Source organism: Bidens hawaiensis, unplaced genomic scaffold (assembly GCF_021521415.1).
Source record: "Bidens hawaiensis isolate Kalapana, Puna unplaced genomic scaffold, B.hawaiensis_p1.1 tig00000512_1, whole genome shotgun sequence".
Taxonomy (NCBI): domain Eukaryota; kingdom Viridiplantae; phylum Streptophyta; class Magnoliopsida; order Asterales; family Asteraceae; genus Bidens; species Bidens hawaiensis.
The window spans coordinates 748,861-768,964 of NW_027491033.1; the positions used below are offsets into that span (position 1 = coordinate 748,861).

The 20,104-nt window shown below is 35.9% G+C and overlaps 1 pseudogene; it reads right to left on the reverse strand.

Annotated features, from left to right (window-relative positions):
- Positions 1-324: 324 nt before the first annotated feature.
- LOC143633413 (uncharacterized protein At3g06530-like) lies at positions 325-19,795 on the reverse strand (annotated as a pseudogene).
- Between the last annotated feature and the right edge of the window lie 309 nt (positions 19,796-20,104).

Here is a 20,104-nt window from a genome sequence, read left to right on the forward strand (position 1 = left end):
TAATGAACATGTTTACCAACCCAAAACCTAACGGTTTATTTCATAAGCTATTGCCCTTACATGACTATCATGAAACTAAAAGTTTTTGTAAGAGCATGGCCTCGCATTTGAGGAGATACTACTGTAAAAGTACCTTTGTCTTCCACTATCGTTGACTTTGACTCACTGATAGAAAAACAGGCTTTAGATGGGGTTGAGTTTTATTTTTTTGACACGGTTACCACCCAAAACGTCGTCTAAAAAATTTTCTTCAAACCCATAGAAATATGTTGTGTATAAAAAACGCGTTTAAAGCTACAAAACCGTGTCAAATAACATGGGACTTCTTTTTAGCCACGCTTTTGGTAAAAACCACGGCTAAAGATTCCAGAACAATGGACATGCATATCAACATTAAATAATAGAAATATTGGATTTTTAATAGAAATAATAAGAAAATTGGATTTTAGTAATTTAAACTATCAGCTAATACAGATCTCTTCTAACAATCCCAGCTTTCGACTTTGTTACCGATAGTAATCTCAGTCGAAAAGATCGTTATAATCATACTTAGTTTTACTTAAGTTTGAAGATAGAAAATTATCTATAAACTGGTGAATGTGGGGCTTAGCAAAACATTAACAGAATCCAGACAAGACATCAAAAATGCTTGTAATTTGCAAAATTTAGGATCAAAAACATTACCACAACACCAAAACTTAACCTAAAATACTACAACCGAGTTGATGCGGAATGTTTAAATATTAAGATGTTACAAATACTGGCGAAGGCTTTCTCCACTCAAGGTTTCCATTACCTTCAAAATTTCTTGAGCAAACAATTTAACATTCGGTTCCACGTCTTCCAGCAATTCACCAAGGAACGGTATGGTTTCGGGTAACAACACCAAGTACTCTTCTCTCAAATTCTCCACCAAAAACTTAACTATCTTTAACCCTAGTATTCGCGTCCGTACCTTCTCACTTCGTGTTTGCATCAAAACCTGTTAAAACAAATTTCAAAAACACGAACAAGTTTAAAAAAGTTGAAAAATGCAGACTAAGAAACAAGTGCAAACAGAGTCAAAACTCAAGACTAACCTCATGATTAAGTGGCTTCCAAAGAAGATCACTGGCACAAGTAACCGCCATTTGACCAACACAAGAAACCAACACGTCATCAACTTCGTTAACTGAAGGTACATCTGGATAGTGTTCAAGATTGGTTGGTGGATCGATAACAAGTTGTGAGATGATAGGTTTCAACAACACCTGCACAATAAAATATTGTCAAAAAAAGTATGATCAAATTGAGTTGACTGGTCAAAGTAGAAGAGTAATATACTTACTTGGAAATTTGAGGAGTCAAGAAACTCGCGGTTTTCAGTGTCGTAAAGAAAACACTTGTGTAAAGAGGATAAAACTAAGGCTCTCAGGTGCCACTTTCCAACAGACAAACTAGAAGCTTCTTGGGTTTTGTATAAATCCGGGTCGGTAAGTTTTGCTTTCTTCTTTCTTGTGGGACCGGGTCTTGCAACATCATCGGTCAGATGACGGACCAATCCGTTGATGATGTATTTAAAGTATGGAACGAACAAAAATCTGTAAAATTACAGAAAACGATAAGTTGAGTAAATATCATTCAATTTAGGTGTCAAAATTTAAAAAGAAAAGAAAAATGGGTATGGGGTCTGAATCATGTGTACTGTTGGTACGAGTAAAAACGGGTTGGTCTTGTTAAGTTGAGCCAAAACCCACAAATCTCACGACATTGAAACTTTTTTATATAATTTGTCAAAAAAAATGAAAATTGTAGCATTTTAAACGGAAAAAAAGGTTTATACCAATCAGAATAAAATTTTGATAGTTAATTACCTTTTTAAAAAATGCCATTTTCCATCCATTTTAGTTAGAGCTGTAAATATAATATTCTTAACATATACATAATGCCAAACTTTAAAACAATATAATTTGAAATTTTTAATATTAGATAATTAGAATCAGTTTACACTTCTAGGGCTATATTTATATATATTAATTTGAACTTTAATTCAAACGAGCAAACAAGCCAGCTAAAACGAGCCTCACAAGCAAACAAACAAGCCGAGCTTACCATGACCCAGGCTCAGCTCGATTACAAAGCTAGCTCGTCTTGGCTCAACTACATATGAACCAATTTCGAACGACTTTAAGCGAGCGAGCCGTGAACATTTTAAACAGCCCTTATATTACTTAATAGAGATAAAAAAAACATTATTTTAACTCACCTGTGGCTACTGATAAGCTTCTGTACTAAACCAAAAAAAGATATTGCACGGTCAATATTAGCGAGTCCTGAATCATCATTTTGGTCCACATACTCTGACCACTCAACACACTGAATGAAAAGAGGCTTAAACATGTTTTCTGTGAGTTTGGCTGTAAGAGCCACCATTGCATTAATAACATCTGTCTCAACGGCAGTAATACACTTGACTGAAGCAGGGTGTTTACGGCGAATATCAAGAGCAAGCAAGCACGTGTTAAATATATTTTTATAATTAGCAGATACCGATGATCGGTCCATTTTAGTGATGAAATCACCCAACATTTGAAAAGTAATTGATAAGCTCGAATCCCCAAATTAGATTGCTTCAGAGTAAATCTTCAACAGAGGAGGAAGCAAAAGTCGAACCTAGTAAAACACCAAAAGGTAATCAATCCTATGTAGCAAATTTAAATAAATCAAGCAAATCAATTAGAAACAGATACGAGTTAAATGTGTCACTAGAGCCAAACTAAAAAATGGATCTCACATTATGTTATGAACAAAGTATCTTACTATTAAAAAAACTATATAATTATAATTAGCACCCTACATAAAAAACGTGTTATTGAATTTAATGTGAAATATAATTAGAGACACTCAACTTTTCTATCACTTAAGATATTTCAATTTTTCACATATGCTGAAACTTCATAATAAAAAAAGGGCGGAGCCTTTCTATTCAGCCTGCCCTCAATTTTAATAAAAAATATGGGACACAAAAATTATTCAGATCAACCTAACGCATAAAATGTTGGGTTCGTAGGCCTTGTTGGCCCGGTTTATTATATGAAGTCAAAAGAGGAGACGGGTGTGGGCGGTCGGGCCCAAGCCCGGCCCGGTTTAGATTTCTTGCATAATAATTTACTAACCCTAGTTCAGTCTCTATATAAACAACATTATGTACTTGTAATATTGGTCACTCAATAAAGATATACCTAGTTGCCACCCGTGGACGTAGGTCAGTTTAGACCGAACCACGTTAAATCCTCGTGTTCGTTTATTGCTTTCGTGTCGTGTTCAGTTTCGTGTGTGCGTTTAATCCTAACAAGTGGTATCTAGAGCTTAGGTTCGGATCACACGAAGAACACGTGAACCAGCCGAGTCGCCGCCAAACCATCCAGCCGCCGCCACCCTACTGCGCTAGGGTTCCGCCGCCGCTACGGTTCTCCGATTGTCGTTAGGGTTTACGCCGCCGCAGTTTCGCCGCCACTAAACCCAGCCCGACGATCGCGACTAGGGTTCAGTCCACCGCCATACACCACCGTAAGCCAACGCTTGTTGTTTTTTGAGTTGCAGAAGATAGGGTTGATCTAGGGTTTCGTTTTTTGGCAGCCGCCAAATTAACCCAGCGGTCACCGGGTTCGTCTTGTTGGTCATCAGTTCGATTAGGGTTTGCCGGCAGTAGTGCCACCCTATTACCGATTTGTTCGATCGTCATTCAAGAAGCATCAACCGCTAAAAGTCGTGTCGGGCAGTCTAGCCGACAGAACTGAGTAACCAGCTCCCGTTACGAGTTTGTGGTCGAAGTATAAGTGTGGTAGCCGAGCAGTGAAGCCGGCCTGATTACCTGTTATCGCTGATCAGCCTAACCAAACCAAGAACAAGTTGAATCAGGATTCTATTTTTCATTGAAGAATCGTTGTCAAGTCAGAAGAAGCGTTAAAGAAACGGAGAACCAGTGCCAATCGCGTTTGTCAGGTTTATCGTTTCAGTTTAAAGTTTCGGTTTCTGATTTTCAGTTCGATATTCCGCTGCGTATAAATAGGTTGATTATTTAACAGAGTTCAGTAGAACAATCGTTAAGTTCAGGCTCGTGTTGCTGTGTCTGTCTCTGTTTTATCCAGTTTTTCGTTTTAGTCATTGCTATGGCAGAAGACGGAAAGGTTTCGATACAGAAGTTTGACGGACAGAAGTTCGGTTGGTGGAAGATGCAGATTGAGGCACTACTTTGTCAGAAAGACTTGGATGTAGTGCTTGAGGATGAAAAACCAGAAAAGCTGTCAGAAGCAGATTGGAAGAAGTTAGACAAGAAAGCTAGGGCTTGTATTACTTTGTCGTTGTCGGAAGATGTGTCGTTTAACATCATGAAAGAAACCACAGCACGTGGTATGATGGAGGCGCTATCCAACATGTATGAGAAGCCTTCGGCAGCGAATAAAGTCTATCTTATCCGAGAGCTAGTGACAACAAGAATGAAAGAGGGTGGGTCAGTTACAACTCATATCAATAATCTTAATTCGATCTTGTCCCGCTTAGTGTCAGTTGACATTAAGTTTGATGATGAAGTTCAAGGCCTCTTGTTATTATCCTCTTTGCCCGACAGTTGGTCGCAAACAGTGACTGCAGTTTGTAGTTCGTCTACAAATATTACTTTCGATGGGATTCGAGATCTGATTCTGGGAGAAGATTCAAGACGCAGAAATTCAGGTGAATCATCAGGCAATATGCTAGTCACGGAAGGTAGAGGTAGGGGAAAACAGCGAGGCAGTGGGAGCAGGAAGAGGAGTCAGTCTAAGACTCGTAAGGATATTGAATGTTGGGGTTGTAAAGAGAAAGGACACTTCAGGAATCAGTGTCCGAATGGTAAGAAAGAGGTGAACGTTACAGAAGACGACACAGATGACGGGGTCAGTAGTGATGAGGCTTTGGTTTGTAGTGTTGAGAGTAGCGTTGATGCTTGGGTGATGGATTCTGGTGCATCGTTTCATGCCACTCACTGTAGTGAAACGATGAAGAATCTTAAATTTGGGGATTTTGGAAAGGTTCGACTAGCGAATGATGATATTTTAGAGGTTACGGGTATGGGAGACGTTGATTTGATAACTTCAGCCGGTACTTCTTGGACTTTGAAAGACGTGAGGGTTATTCCAAGTTTGAAGAAACGTTTGATTTCAGTTGGGCAGTTGGATGACCAAGGGCACGATGTTAAGTTCGGGAATGGGCAGTGGAAAGTAGTCAAAGGGAATCTCGTTGTTGCTCGTGGAAAGAAAATTGGTTCATTGTATATGGTCGGCATGTCATCGAAAGGAGTGGATCCAGTTTTGGTGAAAGACAAAATCCGGTTCACAGAATCTCGTGGGCAGAAGAAGGTTCGTTTTGCAAGTAACAAACCCAGAGCCAAAGTGAAGATTCAGGATGAACGAGCTAGGAAGGTTAAATCAGTTGGGGGACATCGTGACAGTGGGAGCACAGGTCGTGTTTCAGTTACAGTTCCAGGTCGACAGTGGATTAAGAAAACCAGTATTCCAGCTGTAAAAGTCTCTCCAATGAATTACTTGCTGAATATGGAGAGTGTTTGTTCTCAGGTTATCTCAGGATCCGGTAGTTCGTTACAGTGGGAGCCGGTAGGGACAGAGAATGGGTCAGGGGCAGTTTCAGCCGTGACTGACGTGTTGGAGCTCCGGGGAGCTTCAACGGGCCTTCTGGTTAATTGATGAGAAGGCGGTGGCAACTAGAAGAAGTTTAATGTTCAGATTACAGAAGTACAATCAGGAGTGCAGACGAGAGTACTCAAGGCCTCCGAGTGGGAGATTGTTGGGTTCGTAGGCCTTGTTGGCCCGGTTTATTATATGAAGTCAAAAGAGAAGACGGGTGTGGGCGGTCGGGCCCAAGCCCGGCCCGGTTTAGATTTCTTGCATAATAATTTACTAACCCTAGTTCAGTCTCTATATAAACAACATTATGTACTTGTAATATTGGTCACTCAATAAAGATATACCTAGTTGCCACCCGTGGACGTAGGTCAGTTTAGACCGAACCACGTTAAATCCTCGTGTTCGTTTATTGCTTTCGTGTCGTGTTCAGTTTCGTGTGTGCGTTTAATCCTAACATAAAACATCCTAAATATATTTTATAAGATAATTACATTATTGTTGAAATAAAAAAATTGTGAGATCAAACTTGACACGCTATAATAACTCGTTTTGACACTATAATACAAAACCATGTCAAAATATGTGTAAGAGTTGAACTTACAGGAACTTTTTCTGTTACAAGCTTCCGAATAGCATCAGCTTTTAACTTCAACTTTCAGCTTGAGCCATTTGCATATTGTGGACGCAAAATCAAAAGTTCCAAAATTTGACCAAGATACGGGTTCAAGAAGGCACCAAGTTTATCTATAACCGCTTCAACAGTAACAAGAACGGACATGAAGAGAGAATCTTCAGAAGTTGACCCGGTCAAATCAACATCTTTGCTGTCTTGAGATTCTGAACTTGCAACAGCATGACACCTCTTAAAAACATTATCCATGATGCTAGGAAGCTCAGGTAAAGCCCTAGGCCCGAGCACGTTAATTAACGCACCAACAGTTCGGAAACATCCGGAAGAGACTGCCAGGTCATCAGAATGTATATGCTTAATAACTGCTGCTAGACATGTGTTGAAGACAGAGTCACTAGAAGGAAAAACTGTCACTAAAACTTCAAGGGTAGACACTGCTGATAGCCTCAAGAAACTATGTTTTGAAGAATCTGCACCGTCATCAACTACTTTTAAAACTTCGAGACACATTTTCTCAAAGTGTTGTGATGTAACTTCATCAAAACGAAGCCATGAGCTTCTTATGCTTGAACTAAATACCCTTTTATTATGCTTCTGCGTTAACGTGCTGCACTCTTTTGCCATGTCACATAAAAGCCCGAGAGCCTGTTAAAAACCAAATACGTGAGTCAATTTTTAAGATGAGAACGCAAATTTGTTATAATTAGAGAAAATTCTAACCTTTTTTCTCAAATTTAGGTCTGGATGACATAACAATGTGATGATGACATTGAAGTAAGTAGAAGGTAGAAGACCCTTTCTGACAGATGTCAAGACAGCATGCATGAGCTCCTTTAGTTCTTTTCCAACTGAATCTGGAACACCAAGATCCTTTCTCTTAGACCCAACTAGTTGCAAGTATGTTGCAACATGCTTCATAAGGGCCCCACATGTTTCCTGCAGATGTTAAATAAAAATAATAATTAAAACATGCAGGTAGGGTGGGTTGGATAAGAATCAAAATGGGTACCAGAAATTTTAGAAGTTCAGACCTGAATGCTATTGATATCTCCACCAGACTTAAGCTTGAACGCGATTTCAGGATCTTGTAATTTGTCACTGATGAACTGCATTGCAACTAAGAGTTGTACAACAAGTTGTGGGTCCCATGCTTCCATTTCTATCTTCTGAAGCATCAATACAAGTGAAGGAAGCCATATCATGCATGAATACTGCCCTGAAACTTGTATGGCAAAAGTGTACTCCCACTGTGAACGTATGACAGTAGATAAATTCTCTAATGTGTTATCATGTTTTGAAGCCAATGACCGAAAAAGGAGAAAAAGCAATGAAGCTAAGCTGCTGCTCTCCCCTAGAGTCCTGTTATAGATAAGATGAACAAGCTAAATTAATTCGCATTAACATGTAATCATACTGTGTAGGTTTAGTTGAACAAATTAACAAACTGAACTAAATTTAGATGAGTGTAACATGAAAACCGATCATAAGTACCTCAAAAGGGGCTCAACTATTGAAAGTCTCCTATGCTGAGCAACATCCGGCAATATATTCAGTAAAACCTGAAAGAAAGACGTGTCAAGTTAAATTCATGAAGAAAGTATGATTATGGTACAGAACCTAAAAATATTTTAAGCATAATATTATCAAGTACCTGCAACAATTCCTCTTGATTTTCAGTCTTGGATAGCCAACAAGGCACAATAGCAGATATGAGGTCTTCAAATACTTTCTTCGTGTGGCTGTCCCACTGAAAAATAAACTTGCATGAGAAAATGTAAAACATTGGGTTCTAGATGAAAATATTTGATATAAAATATAAATGCAGGGTGCCAAAAAAGAACAGTATACCTGTGTTACAGCTGATTGGCCAATGACAGTAAGAATATCAAGTATGTGATCCAAAATTCTGTCTGGCATTATCTTTGCAATTGCTGTTAACAATGAAAATACATGATTACGTGTGGCTGCATCATCTGTAGACCGAACACAACTAACCAATAGCTTTATGTCAAAACTCCCAACAATTCCATCCTGCAGTAGAAACATGGCATTACACGTTTACTAGACATGAAATACATATCAACTGGTTATAATACTTCTACAAAAAAATAAAAAAATTTATGACCTGTGCTCTGTCATTGACAACAAGGGAATTTGTAATATCCTCAAGAACTGACAGTAGATTTTGCTGAACGTAACATATTGTGGTGGCTGTACTTTGTGAGTTATCAGAAGAAGTTTCTGCATGTTCTTCATCCTGCTTAACAGCTTCACGTATCCAATCTTTGTCCATAAAAACTATGTTAAGAAGCTTAAAAAGTGGTTTTACAAGTGTCCTCCTGTCATTAATAAGGTGCACTTTATCAAAAATAAGCACGAAATATGAAGAAGAAACGCCATATAATACAAGCAGTTGTTAGTCTACGATTAGAAATTCTAAAAAATGTACACCACTACAATCAAACCTGTTCTCTATGTCTTTCTTTAGGAGCAAACTATCAAGTAGAGAACTCATAAATAAGAGCTTGCTGCAGCGCCTATGGCCCACGTCATTATGTAGTTCAGAATTTAGATGGGTAGTGGTTTTCAATTTCTTCTTTCCATGTGCCATATCAGTTAAAGAAGCTCCTTTTTCCAAGACAAAATCAAGCATCCGATGTATCGTCAAGCTAGAAACCTGCAATCAAGCATCACATATTTGTTGTTGTCAGCGCTTATTTCTAACCTAGAAAACTGTAGTTCTATCAGGTAAGCAATTTTAGCATTTATACGCACACTTAATCAACAAAACACAGGGTTGACCTTTAGAACATACTTCCGGAATATTCAATTCCATAGAAAAAAGGTGAATAAAAATAAAGAACCAAACCTTTATCTGCAACAAGGCCACTCTAGCAGCATTCTGAATTTCACCATTACAGCTCCGAAACAGACACACGAGTTCTTGAAATAGAAGTTCCTGCAGATCAGTTGAAATGCTAGTAGATTAGCATAAGATTTAGTATGCCAAAATATTCACTTATTGTGATTTGACTAAAACTAGTATATATAAAGTATATATGTGTGAACCCTCGGGTGGGCAAAAGTAAAATTGCACTAATTTTGACGTTATTTTACCAATCTCGTGAAAATAACGTTAAAGGTGGCGGAAGGTTAATCAGGCATCATGTGGTGGCGTTGATAGCCGAAAGACAAGGGCACATGCACCAATTAGCCGGTGTCCCTGATGATTGAGTGCTATGTGCCTTATGTCCAAGGCTTGATGCAAAACTACTATCGAGCCGGGGGTCTCACCGGAAGCAGCCTCTCTATCCCTATGGGATAGAGGTAAGGCTGTCTACATCTTACCCTCCTCAGACCTTACCATAGCATTGCTATTGGTGGGATATACTGAGTACGATGATGATGATGATGACTAAAACTAGTCAAAGTTAAAATTTCATGCCAAGCATCCAACATAAAAATTTACCTGTGTTTCAGGCTTGAAAGCTCCATACAAAGAATTATTAAGGCATCTTAGAACAGTTGCACATGGCTGTATAATGGATGCATCTTCAGAATATGCACGATCAACCTTCCATAATAATAAAAAAGAAAGAAAAATGTGAATGTGATTCAAATAAAGTGTTGCTAACTTAATAAGTAAATGCACTACAATTGCTACCTGAAGTGACTTCAAAATGTATGAGTCAACAGAATGTCCAATTGTTGCTGACGTATGCTTCATACAGCACTAGAAAGACAAGGGTAAAAAAGTTGTTTATTAAAAATTATGAGAGATTCTAAAAGCATAATCATAAAATTTCTTAATAGCAAATTACCTCCAGCAGAAGACACAGGATTTTAGCTTGTATCATTGACAACGACTTTTGAGAAGTCTTGCGTTCTAACAGATCATTTAACAATGTATTAACTTCTTTAACTTGCATAATTTGGTTTCCCAATCCTTTGAGCAAAGAGATTATTTTCAGCTGCCAGTTTGTTAACCATATGAAAAGTAAATACAAAGAAATCCAAAGTGGATAGAACTTGATGCGGCTATAGTTGATTAAAAAACACTTAACAAAATTACCATTCCATATGGACACAATGATAGTGCAGAGCCCAAGATAAATTTCATTATGCTGTCTTTTGTAGGCCTATCAAATCTGTATTAAGTTTAAAACAATACAGACTTAGATCAATTACAAACTTTAAAATGCTAGCAAGATACCATTAGAGAAAATACCTCTCTCCAACACTCTTTGGCACCAGCAGCCCATGATAAGAAGAGCTTAACAATGTTGTAAAGAACTCAGCAAGAAAATCAATGTCTGACACAATAAGCTTTTTGTGTTGAACCATCATTGCCAAAATTTCTCCAAGAAAATGACTCCAAACTGCACTTCTCCCTGAAGCAAAGCAACAAAAATACTTTATGACAAAAAAAATAACATTAGTTAATCAGATTTGAGTTAAAAAGAACAAAATACCATTTTTTCCTCCAGATAAACTAGCATGTGGCCATAACATAAGAAGTCCTTCAATGCAGCCCATGGCGGCTGCCCGTGTTTCCTGAAAAAACATTAGGAAAAAAAAGTTTGTAAAAAAAATTAAAGTCATCAAATCGCATGTGGTCATACTATGGTCGTTCCGTTTTTAGCTAAATAACGTGAAGTGACATTTTTGAGTTGCGACATAATTCTACCTGATCGTCGCTAGATAATGGAACAAGAATGGAAGGAAACTCAGCAGGTAGTTGAAGAAGTAAGCTCTCATCTATTGCATTTCTTAAACGGATTTCTTCATCTAACTGAGAACAAACAAATGCAAATGAGTGTAGACTCTCTTTTTGGACAGCAACTGCAACACCTGCAATAATATACAACTCATAAAAATCCATTTAATAACAAAATGATGAACAAGAAAAAATATAGCTCTTTTACTGTCCTTAAGGTTCAATAATGCTAAATGCTTTCACTTTAACTCTTTTGTAGCAGCAAAAAGAATGATAAAAAAATATAAGGTGTAAAAAAAACTTAAAAATCAAACAATCAACCTGACTGTAAACCAGAAAAGCGAACTAGCTAACATCTAGGTCATCAGTGATAGAGATGACATATAAACATTAAGTAATCCACAAAAAGTCAAAATGTTGACCCACCTTCATCCGTGAAAAGTGAAGACAAAAATCGAGCTGGAGAACTCTTCTGTTTTGAAACAAGCTGATGAAGATGTTCCTTGAATATAACCTTTGAATGAGAAGCAAAAAACGAAAAAAGATTTTGAAGAATAACTTCCCGCTTCTGGTTGCCGTCCTGCAAGAGTTGAAGTTTTAGAAAAATGCAAAATATCACAACTGATGGCACCTAGTAGATGCGGCAAAATGGGCAGATTGCTTAGGGCCACAGGAACGAAGTTTGGTATGAGTTTAAGCATGTTAGATCTGGACATCTGGTTGAGTTGACCCAAAACACGCTATCCAAAGGTTGCATTTTTTTCCCAAATAATTAGTGTAAAAAATGGTGTCAAAATATTATTTAAAAAGTAAGTCACTCTTTTGAAAGTAACAACTTATAAGTTCATTCTTTTAAAAATACACATTGGGAAACTTTCGACACTTTTGACCCATTTCCTGGCTACTCCCCAGTAGTTATTTTTTTCATTTTACCTTCTTGACAAAAAAAGTCAAAACATAACCTGAATCTGACCGACTCAAAAGTAATGAGTCAAAATTGTCATCTTTAATAACCAAAAAAGAATCTAACCTTTAAGACATCCTCACAAGACACTGCAATGAAGGCATCCAATAACCTCCAGAATACGCATATTAATATCTCGGAATTCAACTCCTCAAAGTTCATGTCATGCATGTTCTCAAGGAATCCTATGCAATCAACTTCCAACATTGTTTTAATTGACTGTAAAAACAGTAAAACTAGTTAGTTTAAAAACAAAGAATTGAAGTGCTACTCAAAAAATATGCAGAAGCCTCTTCAGAGTTTCATTAAACATTCAAGTAACCAAATTGTTAGTAGAATACCTCTTCTGAAGAAGTTGCAAATCCAGCTGCCTCTAACTTGTCCCACTCTTTTACAATAACGGTAAAACAAGATTCATACAATGCAGAAAACTGACCGAAATCTGAAGCAAAATGGAAAGAGAAAATGAAGTAGGTTTTAGCAAGCAAGTTACTGAAAAAAGGTATGAGCTTTACTTGGTTTGCAACAATGGTGTTGTTCTTTATTAGTATACAAAAGCAGTGCTGCTGCTTCTTTTCTTAAAAGATGTTAATTGCCATTTAGTAATCTAAACATGCAAATGGAGTATAATTTTTTGTGTCTTTTTTGTTTTATCTTGATTAAATTCAACACCATTTGGAAACTAGTAGAGCGTTAATGGCAAAATATGAAAACAACCAAATATATAACACAGTTTTCAATAACTTTCATGTTTTAGCATATTGGGACAGTGGATATGAAAATAAACTAAAAAAATCAATGTAGACATAGCATCCTAGATATGAAAAACCAGTACAGACAGCTTACCTTTCAGTGGTTTCGTCAGTGATTGCAACAAAATATAAAAAAATAATGTCTTGGAATATTCCAAATCATAGCAGTGTCCAACAATCCACCGTACACATTCATCAAAGTTGGCCAAGAAATATTCAGCCATGACATTGATATTACTCATATTAACATCCAAAATACTTTTAAGCGACAATTTCTGAACAAATTAAACACAACAAAATTAATATACGTCAATTTTGGCATGCAACAAATAACTGTAAAAGAAACTACAAGTAAAGAAAGATATAAACTTGCCTGCCCAGAGCTGGGGATGGTAAGTCCTTGGTAGAGAGGCCATTTTAACTCTCTTGATACGTTTAAAGCCTCCAAATTTATTCTCTGACACTGATATTTGATACAAAACAAATGCTGCTTAGTATGTAGTAAAAACATATACAAAATAAAATGTTATTTAACAAAGCAGATCCCACAAGGACCTTTGGCATAATTAAAATTAGAGGAAATATCATTGCAGTGAGCTCTTTCTCATATCCTTCTTGGCCTGAGAAGCTTTCAGTTACATGCTTAATACATGACACGGCCACATCAGCAGCTAAATTTTCATTATCTGATCCCTCTGTAGCAATTCAAAAATGAATGTTTACACTCACACCAATGTGCTCCAATAAATGTTTGCAAAATGTATAGCCTATTTCTATGTCTAATCACTCTAACTATCAAACACATGTATAGCTAAACATCAAAAGATATCAGATGAGCTAGAAGAAACTTACTTGAAATTACTATATTGGTGCATCTTTTAAGCACCTTCTGGAGGCCATCTAAAAGATCTGAATGGTTAATGAATTCAGACAATCTGCTCATACTCAACACTGCCTGAACCACACTTAAATCATCATCATAAAGTCGCCTCAATAGCGCATCATTTACAGTTTGAAGTTTCTGTAAAAAAAATAATAGGAATATTGGGAAAATATCAAACATTAGCACATGCATTGTCGAGCTATAATGTTGAAAAAACAATTAATCTAAAATCTGATAATAACTTGCTTCCAAATAATAGCATATCACCTGTGAATTAACCGACTTATCTCCAAGGCTTGAATCTGCATCTAAACTCATAACAGCATCTCTCCGAACCCTAGCCTGTGACATCATATCAACATAACAAAATATCAGAAAACTGTATGCAGATAAACCATACCTTGAATTTGAGATGTGGTATAATATAGTATGCCATACAACTCAAAATAAACTAGACATAGGCATTTAAAATTACAAAATCAGAAAACTCATAACTGTACTATTACTTTAAAAATCAAAATTTTTAGATGAAATCAATTCAATCTTAAATAGATGTTTTAAATTGGCCCGTTTGAGAAAAAAACTTTTAGATAAAGCGATAAAATAGTCAACTTCGTGAATATTAAATAGTCAAACAGAAAATACCTTTGGATGTTCAAGAGCAAACCAAATCTTTGAATCAGATGCTGCAGATGATGAGTCCAAGCCACTATCTAATATCTTACAGAGCATCTCATATGAAGAGTTACCTTTCTTGGATTTCACTTCAGTTTCCTATAAGGAAGAAGTAGACAAGACATTGGATTCAAAATTAAAATCTAAATATAAAAATTTGACAAAAAACACAACTGGAAAAGTATACGGCAAAACTACATACCTCTTGAAAACTTTGAACAGCTTCACGTAATTCCAATGAATAATGATCCTTAATGCAGACCACAATTTGTTTCACCTTGCTTTGTGCTACTTACTGAAAAAAATAAAAATGAGAAGATATATACAGCCAAATTTGAAATAATGCAACTTATGTAGAGGTGGCAACTTTGATGAGGTACTTATTAAGGGTCTAACATCACAAAAAAAGGCAGCTAGAAATAAAGAGATCAACCAATTTATAAGTGGCACGGGTGTATACTTGGTGCATAAAACCTCAAAAGTCATTTCACACAAAATAATTAAAGCATAATCAAAATAATGCAATCTTTCATCATATAAAACATCATGTAGACATATGGTTATGCAAAAAGTGGACAAAAAGTAATTTCAGTCACCCCTAACCAAACTGGACCGTTTTGGCACTTAGAAAATATGATCGATTTGACACATCATCCAACCTGCCAGCCCCACCCATATTGCCAACTCTAAACATGATCTTAGTAAGCTTAAGCATCTAAGCTAGACCACAAAACAAAAATATCAAATTGCAATTGAAACTTGTGAACCAACCTTGTTCAGATGAAGGTGATGTTTCAGCCCCTTTCTTAAATAACTTCATAGAGATAGAAACAGTTTTTGAGACTAGACGACCAACTAGAGCATTTACAGAAACAGTTTTGATCACAGAAAGAAGGACTTGATGACACATGTCATCATCAAAACTATATTCCATGAGTGACTCCAAAAGGACTGCCAGAAACTTATCAACATTGAACTCTTTGGTCAACCCAGAAAGCCACAGAAAGGTCCCTTAATCAAAGAAACAAAACCCAGCTCGTAAATTATAGACATAAAGAACTAAAAAGAAGAAAAAAGAACCAGCTATGTGGCCTACCGTATTTCTTTCAAGACATCCACAACTTTTTTAGGGAGCAATTCCACCGATTGAGACTGTCATGTTAACAACACGTTATAGCATTCTTGTCAGACAGGTTTTAGAAAAAATGTCACCAACAATAATCAATTTTCACCATTGTTCATCACTAAGATCTCAATCATGTTTCAGAGTTGTAAAATAAAAAAAAGGTAACCTAACAATTAACTGACACGCCAAATCAACCATCATACCCAATTGGCATGGCATGTCAGCATATGTAACCAATAATAAATGTTGCTTATCATTTATTTTAAAACAAAAAATCACCAACTTTTTTACAAAATAAAAACTTGAGTGGTTTAACCTCTTAGAAAACATTAGTAACTTCAGTGAGACAATTGTGAAACTTGGTTCATTTGCCCTCGATCTTAAATACTAATTACTAAATACTAATATCTCCACCAGATATGCAATATCAGATTACTTTAAAATACATATTTCATTCATTTGCAGTTTAGTCGCATGCAAGGATACCTGTACAACAATGGCCAAGGCCATGAATGACTCTTGAAACAGCTGCAAGTCAGTAGAATGTTTTGCATCCTCGCGTGCCACGTCAGCAATGGAGCGAAGCAAGGTGTTAATAAGATTAGAAGACAATGATGATCTATTAGCTAGCATACCAACAATCATCAAAGCCCCAGCCTGACAAATAAATAATCAAAGTCATCAGTACAATATAACATTTATAGTAAAATGCCTAGGACTCCCAAAAGTGTTCCACCTTGTGATCTGTACTTCCTTTTGAATGACTTCGAAAGCTGGAATCCACATACGGAAGAATTCTCTTTACAACTTCAGAACCAATAACTGGAAATGAGCCCAGAACTTCTGTAACAACAGCAGTACAGAAGCTTATCACAGGCCTTGACGGTTGAACCTTCTTGGATGGTAACGCCTAAAAAAAGTAATATGAAAGATTTCAAAAATTATTCCTCGTTATCATGTAAACATACATTAGCAAACTTACATAGTTGCATAAAGCTTCTAAAACCCCCATATCGCGCACGCACTGCTGCACAATGACCTTCCTGGGAGGTGGTGCACCAGATGTCTTAACACCCTCAAGAAACGCCCATTTACCATGTCTAGATACCAAAATAAATCATGATATAAACACTCAAATACGATAACAAATTTCCAAAAAGACAAGACAACATAATAAATATAAGTAGCCAAATGGGTTGTCCCAAATACAAAATTTGTCAAAAATGTATATTTTTTCACAAAACATAAATTTAATAAAAATATAATCTTCTAAATTAGGTTATTTTTTGCAATAAAAGTACACTATCAGAAACTTGCAGCCTGTTAGACCCGTAAAACAAAAAATGAAACTAAAAATAACCCATTTGCCACCTCTAATAGAGAGTAGAGAAAGAAGAATCCCGTTTCTCACCGTGTGTCAATAAGTTGCACAATACGAACAAAGACATGCGTATCATGATAAGGTAAAGCACACAAAATCATATCCTCTGCATTGTAAACATAGATCCTGTAGAAAATATATAAACATGTGAATAGAGAGACATGTTGGCATACAAACTGTAACATACAAGAAACCTAAATATTCAAAACGAGAAGAACATAAAAAGGTCAAGTGTGAATTATAGATTAAAATACATACTTGTATCTACGAATTAGATATTCGAGTGTCCGCAGAGCAGAAGGTAACAGAAAATATCCTGAAAGCAACCGCAAATAAGAACTAACTGAAGCATTAATTTGGTTATTCTCTTCAATGCCCATCAGCTCTCTATCCAAGACTTTACTCTTATGTGCAAACACATCATTCTTGTAGTTCCCAAATCGTTCATCTTGGCTAACAAGAGCTTCTAACCCTGACAAACCAAGACTCAAATCATTCAAATTGGCAAAACACTGAATCTTCTGGTATAACAAACATTTATCCAGTTATTCTTAATTTCTCAACATAAAAATTCCTGATAGACTGAATTACATCAAGTGAAAACTTCAGCTACAACATCATATTGATCTGCACATATATCCATCATTTATTTGTTCTTTTGCTTTAATATGCTTTAATGACAGACAAAGTAAAAGTTATCCATCATTTATTTGAGCTTATGCTTTACTGACGAACAAAAAAAAGTTAATTTTCATCAATGACTGAACAAAAAACCAGTTAGTCTGACAAATGCATTGTTATACTCTATAGTTCAACAACAATCTTTAGAGTGTCTCAAACCAAAAGTTACCAGTAAGGCAGTAACAGTAAAAAACAATTTAAAAGCATGCTTTAATACATACTAGTCTATGATTGGCATTAATCAGTATTTCAAGCACTTTATCCAACCAATGTTTGATCATAATAACTAAAACAATCTACATCAACAGCTGATCCAAAAACCTAAAAATTTAATTAAAAAATTGCTGAGATGAATTGCATATCTTCAGTTGAAACCTAAATTCCACTAAATTTAGCTTATTCAACTCATGCATTTAAGTAATCACGATATCCTGCAACATCTAAAACAAAACATACAATCTAAACTATCAAAAACTTCAACTACTAGCTACATAACCTTCAGTATCAAATTAACACAACAATATACATACCAGCTTTCCAACCAAAATAAAACAATTTCAGCCCCAAAGACACAAAGTGCAGTATCATTTTGGAAGCGGGCAGCATGCTATTTATACGAGTATCAATCAAAAGCATGAATTCAACAAGCAAAATAAAAAGTTACAAGTTCTACATTCTAAAAATGTTGAGATAAATTGCATGCCTTCATTTAACACCTATATTACATTAAATTTAACTTATTCGACTCATGCTGTTAAATAATTACAGTATCCTACAACATCTAAAACAGAACATATAATCTAAACTATCAAAAACTTCAATTACTAGCTACATAACCTTAAGTATCAAATCAACACAACAATATACATAATTACATATCAACTTTCCAATCAAAATAAACCAATTTCAGCACCAAAAACACAAAGTGCGGTATCATTTTGGAAGCGAGCAGCATGCTATTTACACGGGTATCAATCAAAAGCATGAATTTAACAAGCTAACTAAAAAAAGTTACAAGTTCTACATTCTAAAATGTTGAGATAAATTGCATATCTTCAGTTAAAACCTAAATTACACTAAATTTAGCTTAATCAGCTCATGCTGTTAAGTGATTACAGTATCCTACAACATCTAAAACAAAACATATAATCTAAACTATCATAAACTTCAACTACTAGCTACATAACCTTTAGTATCAAATCAACACAGCAATATACATATCAACTTCTCAATCAAAATAAACCAATTTCAGCACGATAAACACAAAGCTCAGTATCATTTTGGAAGCAAGCAGCATGCTATTTGTATGAGTATCAATCAAAAGCATGAATTCAACAAGCTATATAAAAGGTTACAAGTTCTACATTCTACAATGTTGAAAAAAACTGCAGGTCTTCATGTGAGTATGTGACACCTAAACTACACTAAATTTAGCTTAATCAACTCATGCTTTTAAGTTATTACAGCATCCTAAAACATCTAAAACAGAACATATAACCTAACTTATCATAAACTTCAACTACTAGCTACATAACCTTTAGTATCAATTATCAAATCAACACAACAATATACATATCAACTTCTCAATCAAAATAAACCAATTTCAGCACCAAAACACACAAAATGCGGTATCATTTTGGAAGCGAGCAGCATGCTATTCATACAAGTATCAATCAAAAGCATAAATTCAACAAACTAATATAAAAAGTTACAAGTTCTACATTCTAAAATGTTGAGATAAATTGCATATCTTCAGTTAAAACTTATATTTCACTAAATTAACTTAATCAACTCATGCTTAGTAATCACAGTATCCTACAGGCTACAACATCTAAAACAGAACATATAATCTAACTTATCATAAACTTCAATTACTAGCTACATAACCTTCAGTATCAAATCAACACAACTAAATAATAAATACACAAGCAACATACTAATTACACGAATATTAACCGTTAACCAATACCTGACAGAGCGAGGTTAAACAGAGCATCGATGTCAATATCAGCTGCTTCCTTTGCATCGAACAGAATTGACGGACGAGTAAACGGCCGTTTGATAGGATCTGCGTCAGCTGTAACAATTGACCTAATTGCTTGTAACTGTGCGGCAATTGATGTCGCCATTGTAAGCTGATTAACAGTGGATTATACTATTATAGTGAGCTAATTTAGGCTTTGTTGTTGTTGTGAATGAAATTGATAAACCCTAGAAGCAGAGTGGAGAGGTGGCTACCGACTTCAAATGAGATGACGCGGGTGTTTATGTTTAATGGGTTTTTAGGGTTTATGGTTTTGTTTGTATTGCAAGGTTGGTCCTTTCACTATTGGTCATGTTTAGATTTTGGGAATTATATGTATTGTTTTTTCGATCGGCGACTTTCTTATGTGTTATGCCATCGTACTCCCCGATTTTGAGAATCTTGTCGCTTCACTACAGCCAGACTATGTTGTCTTAATCGGGCCCACTCTAGCTTCAGAAATTGGCTTGGGCGTTTCTCGGGAAACCATATCATCGGATACCACTTGACATCCATTATGTTATCACACAAAGGGACGAAAACCTGGGTGGGCTTGGAATTCAAGTTGACATTCAAGGTCTAGCTCAAATTATTTATTGTTATAATCAATT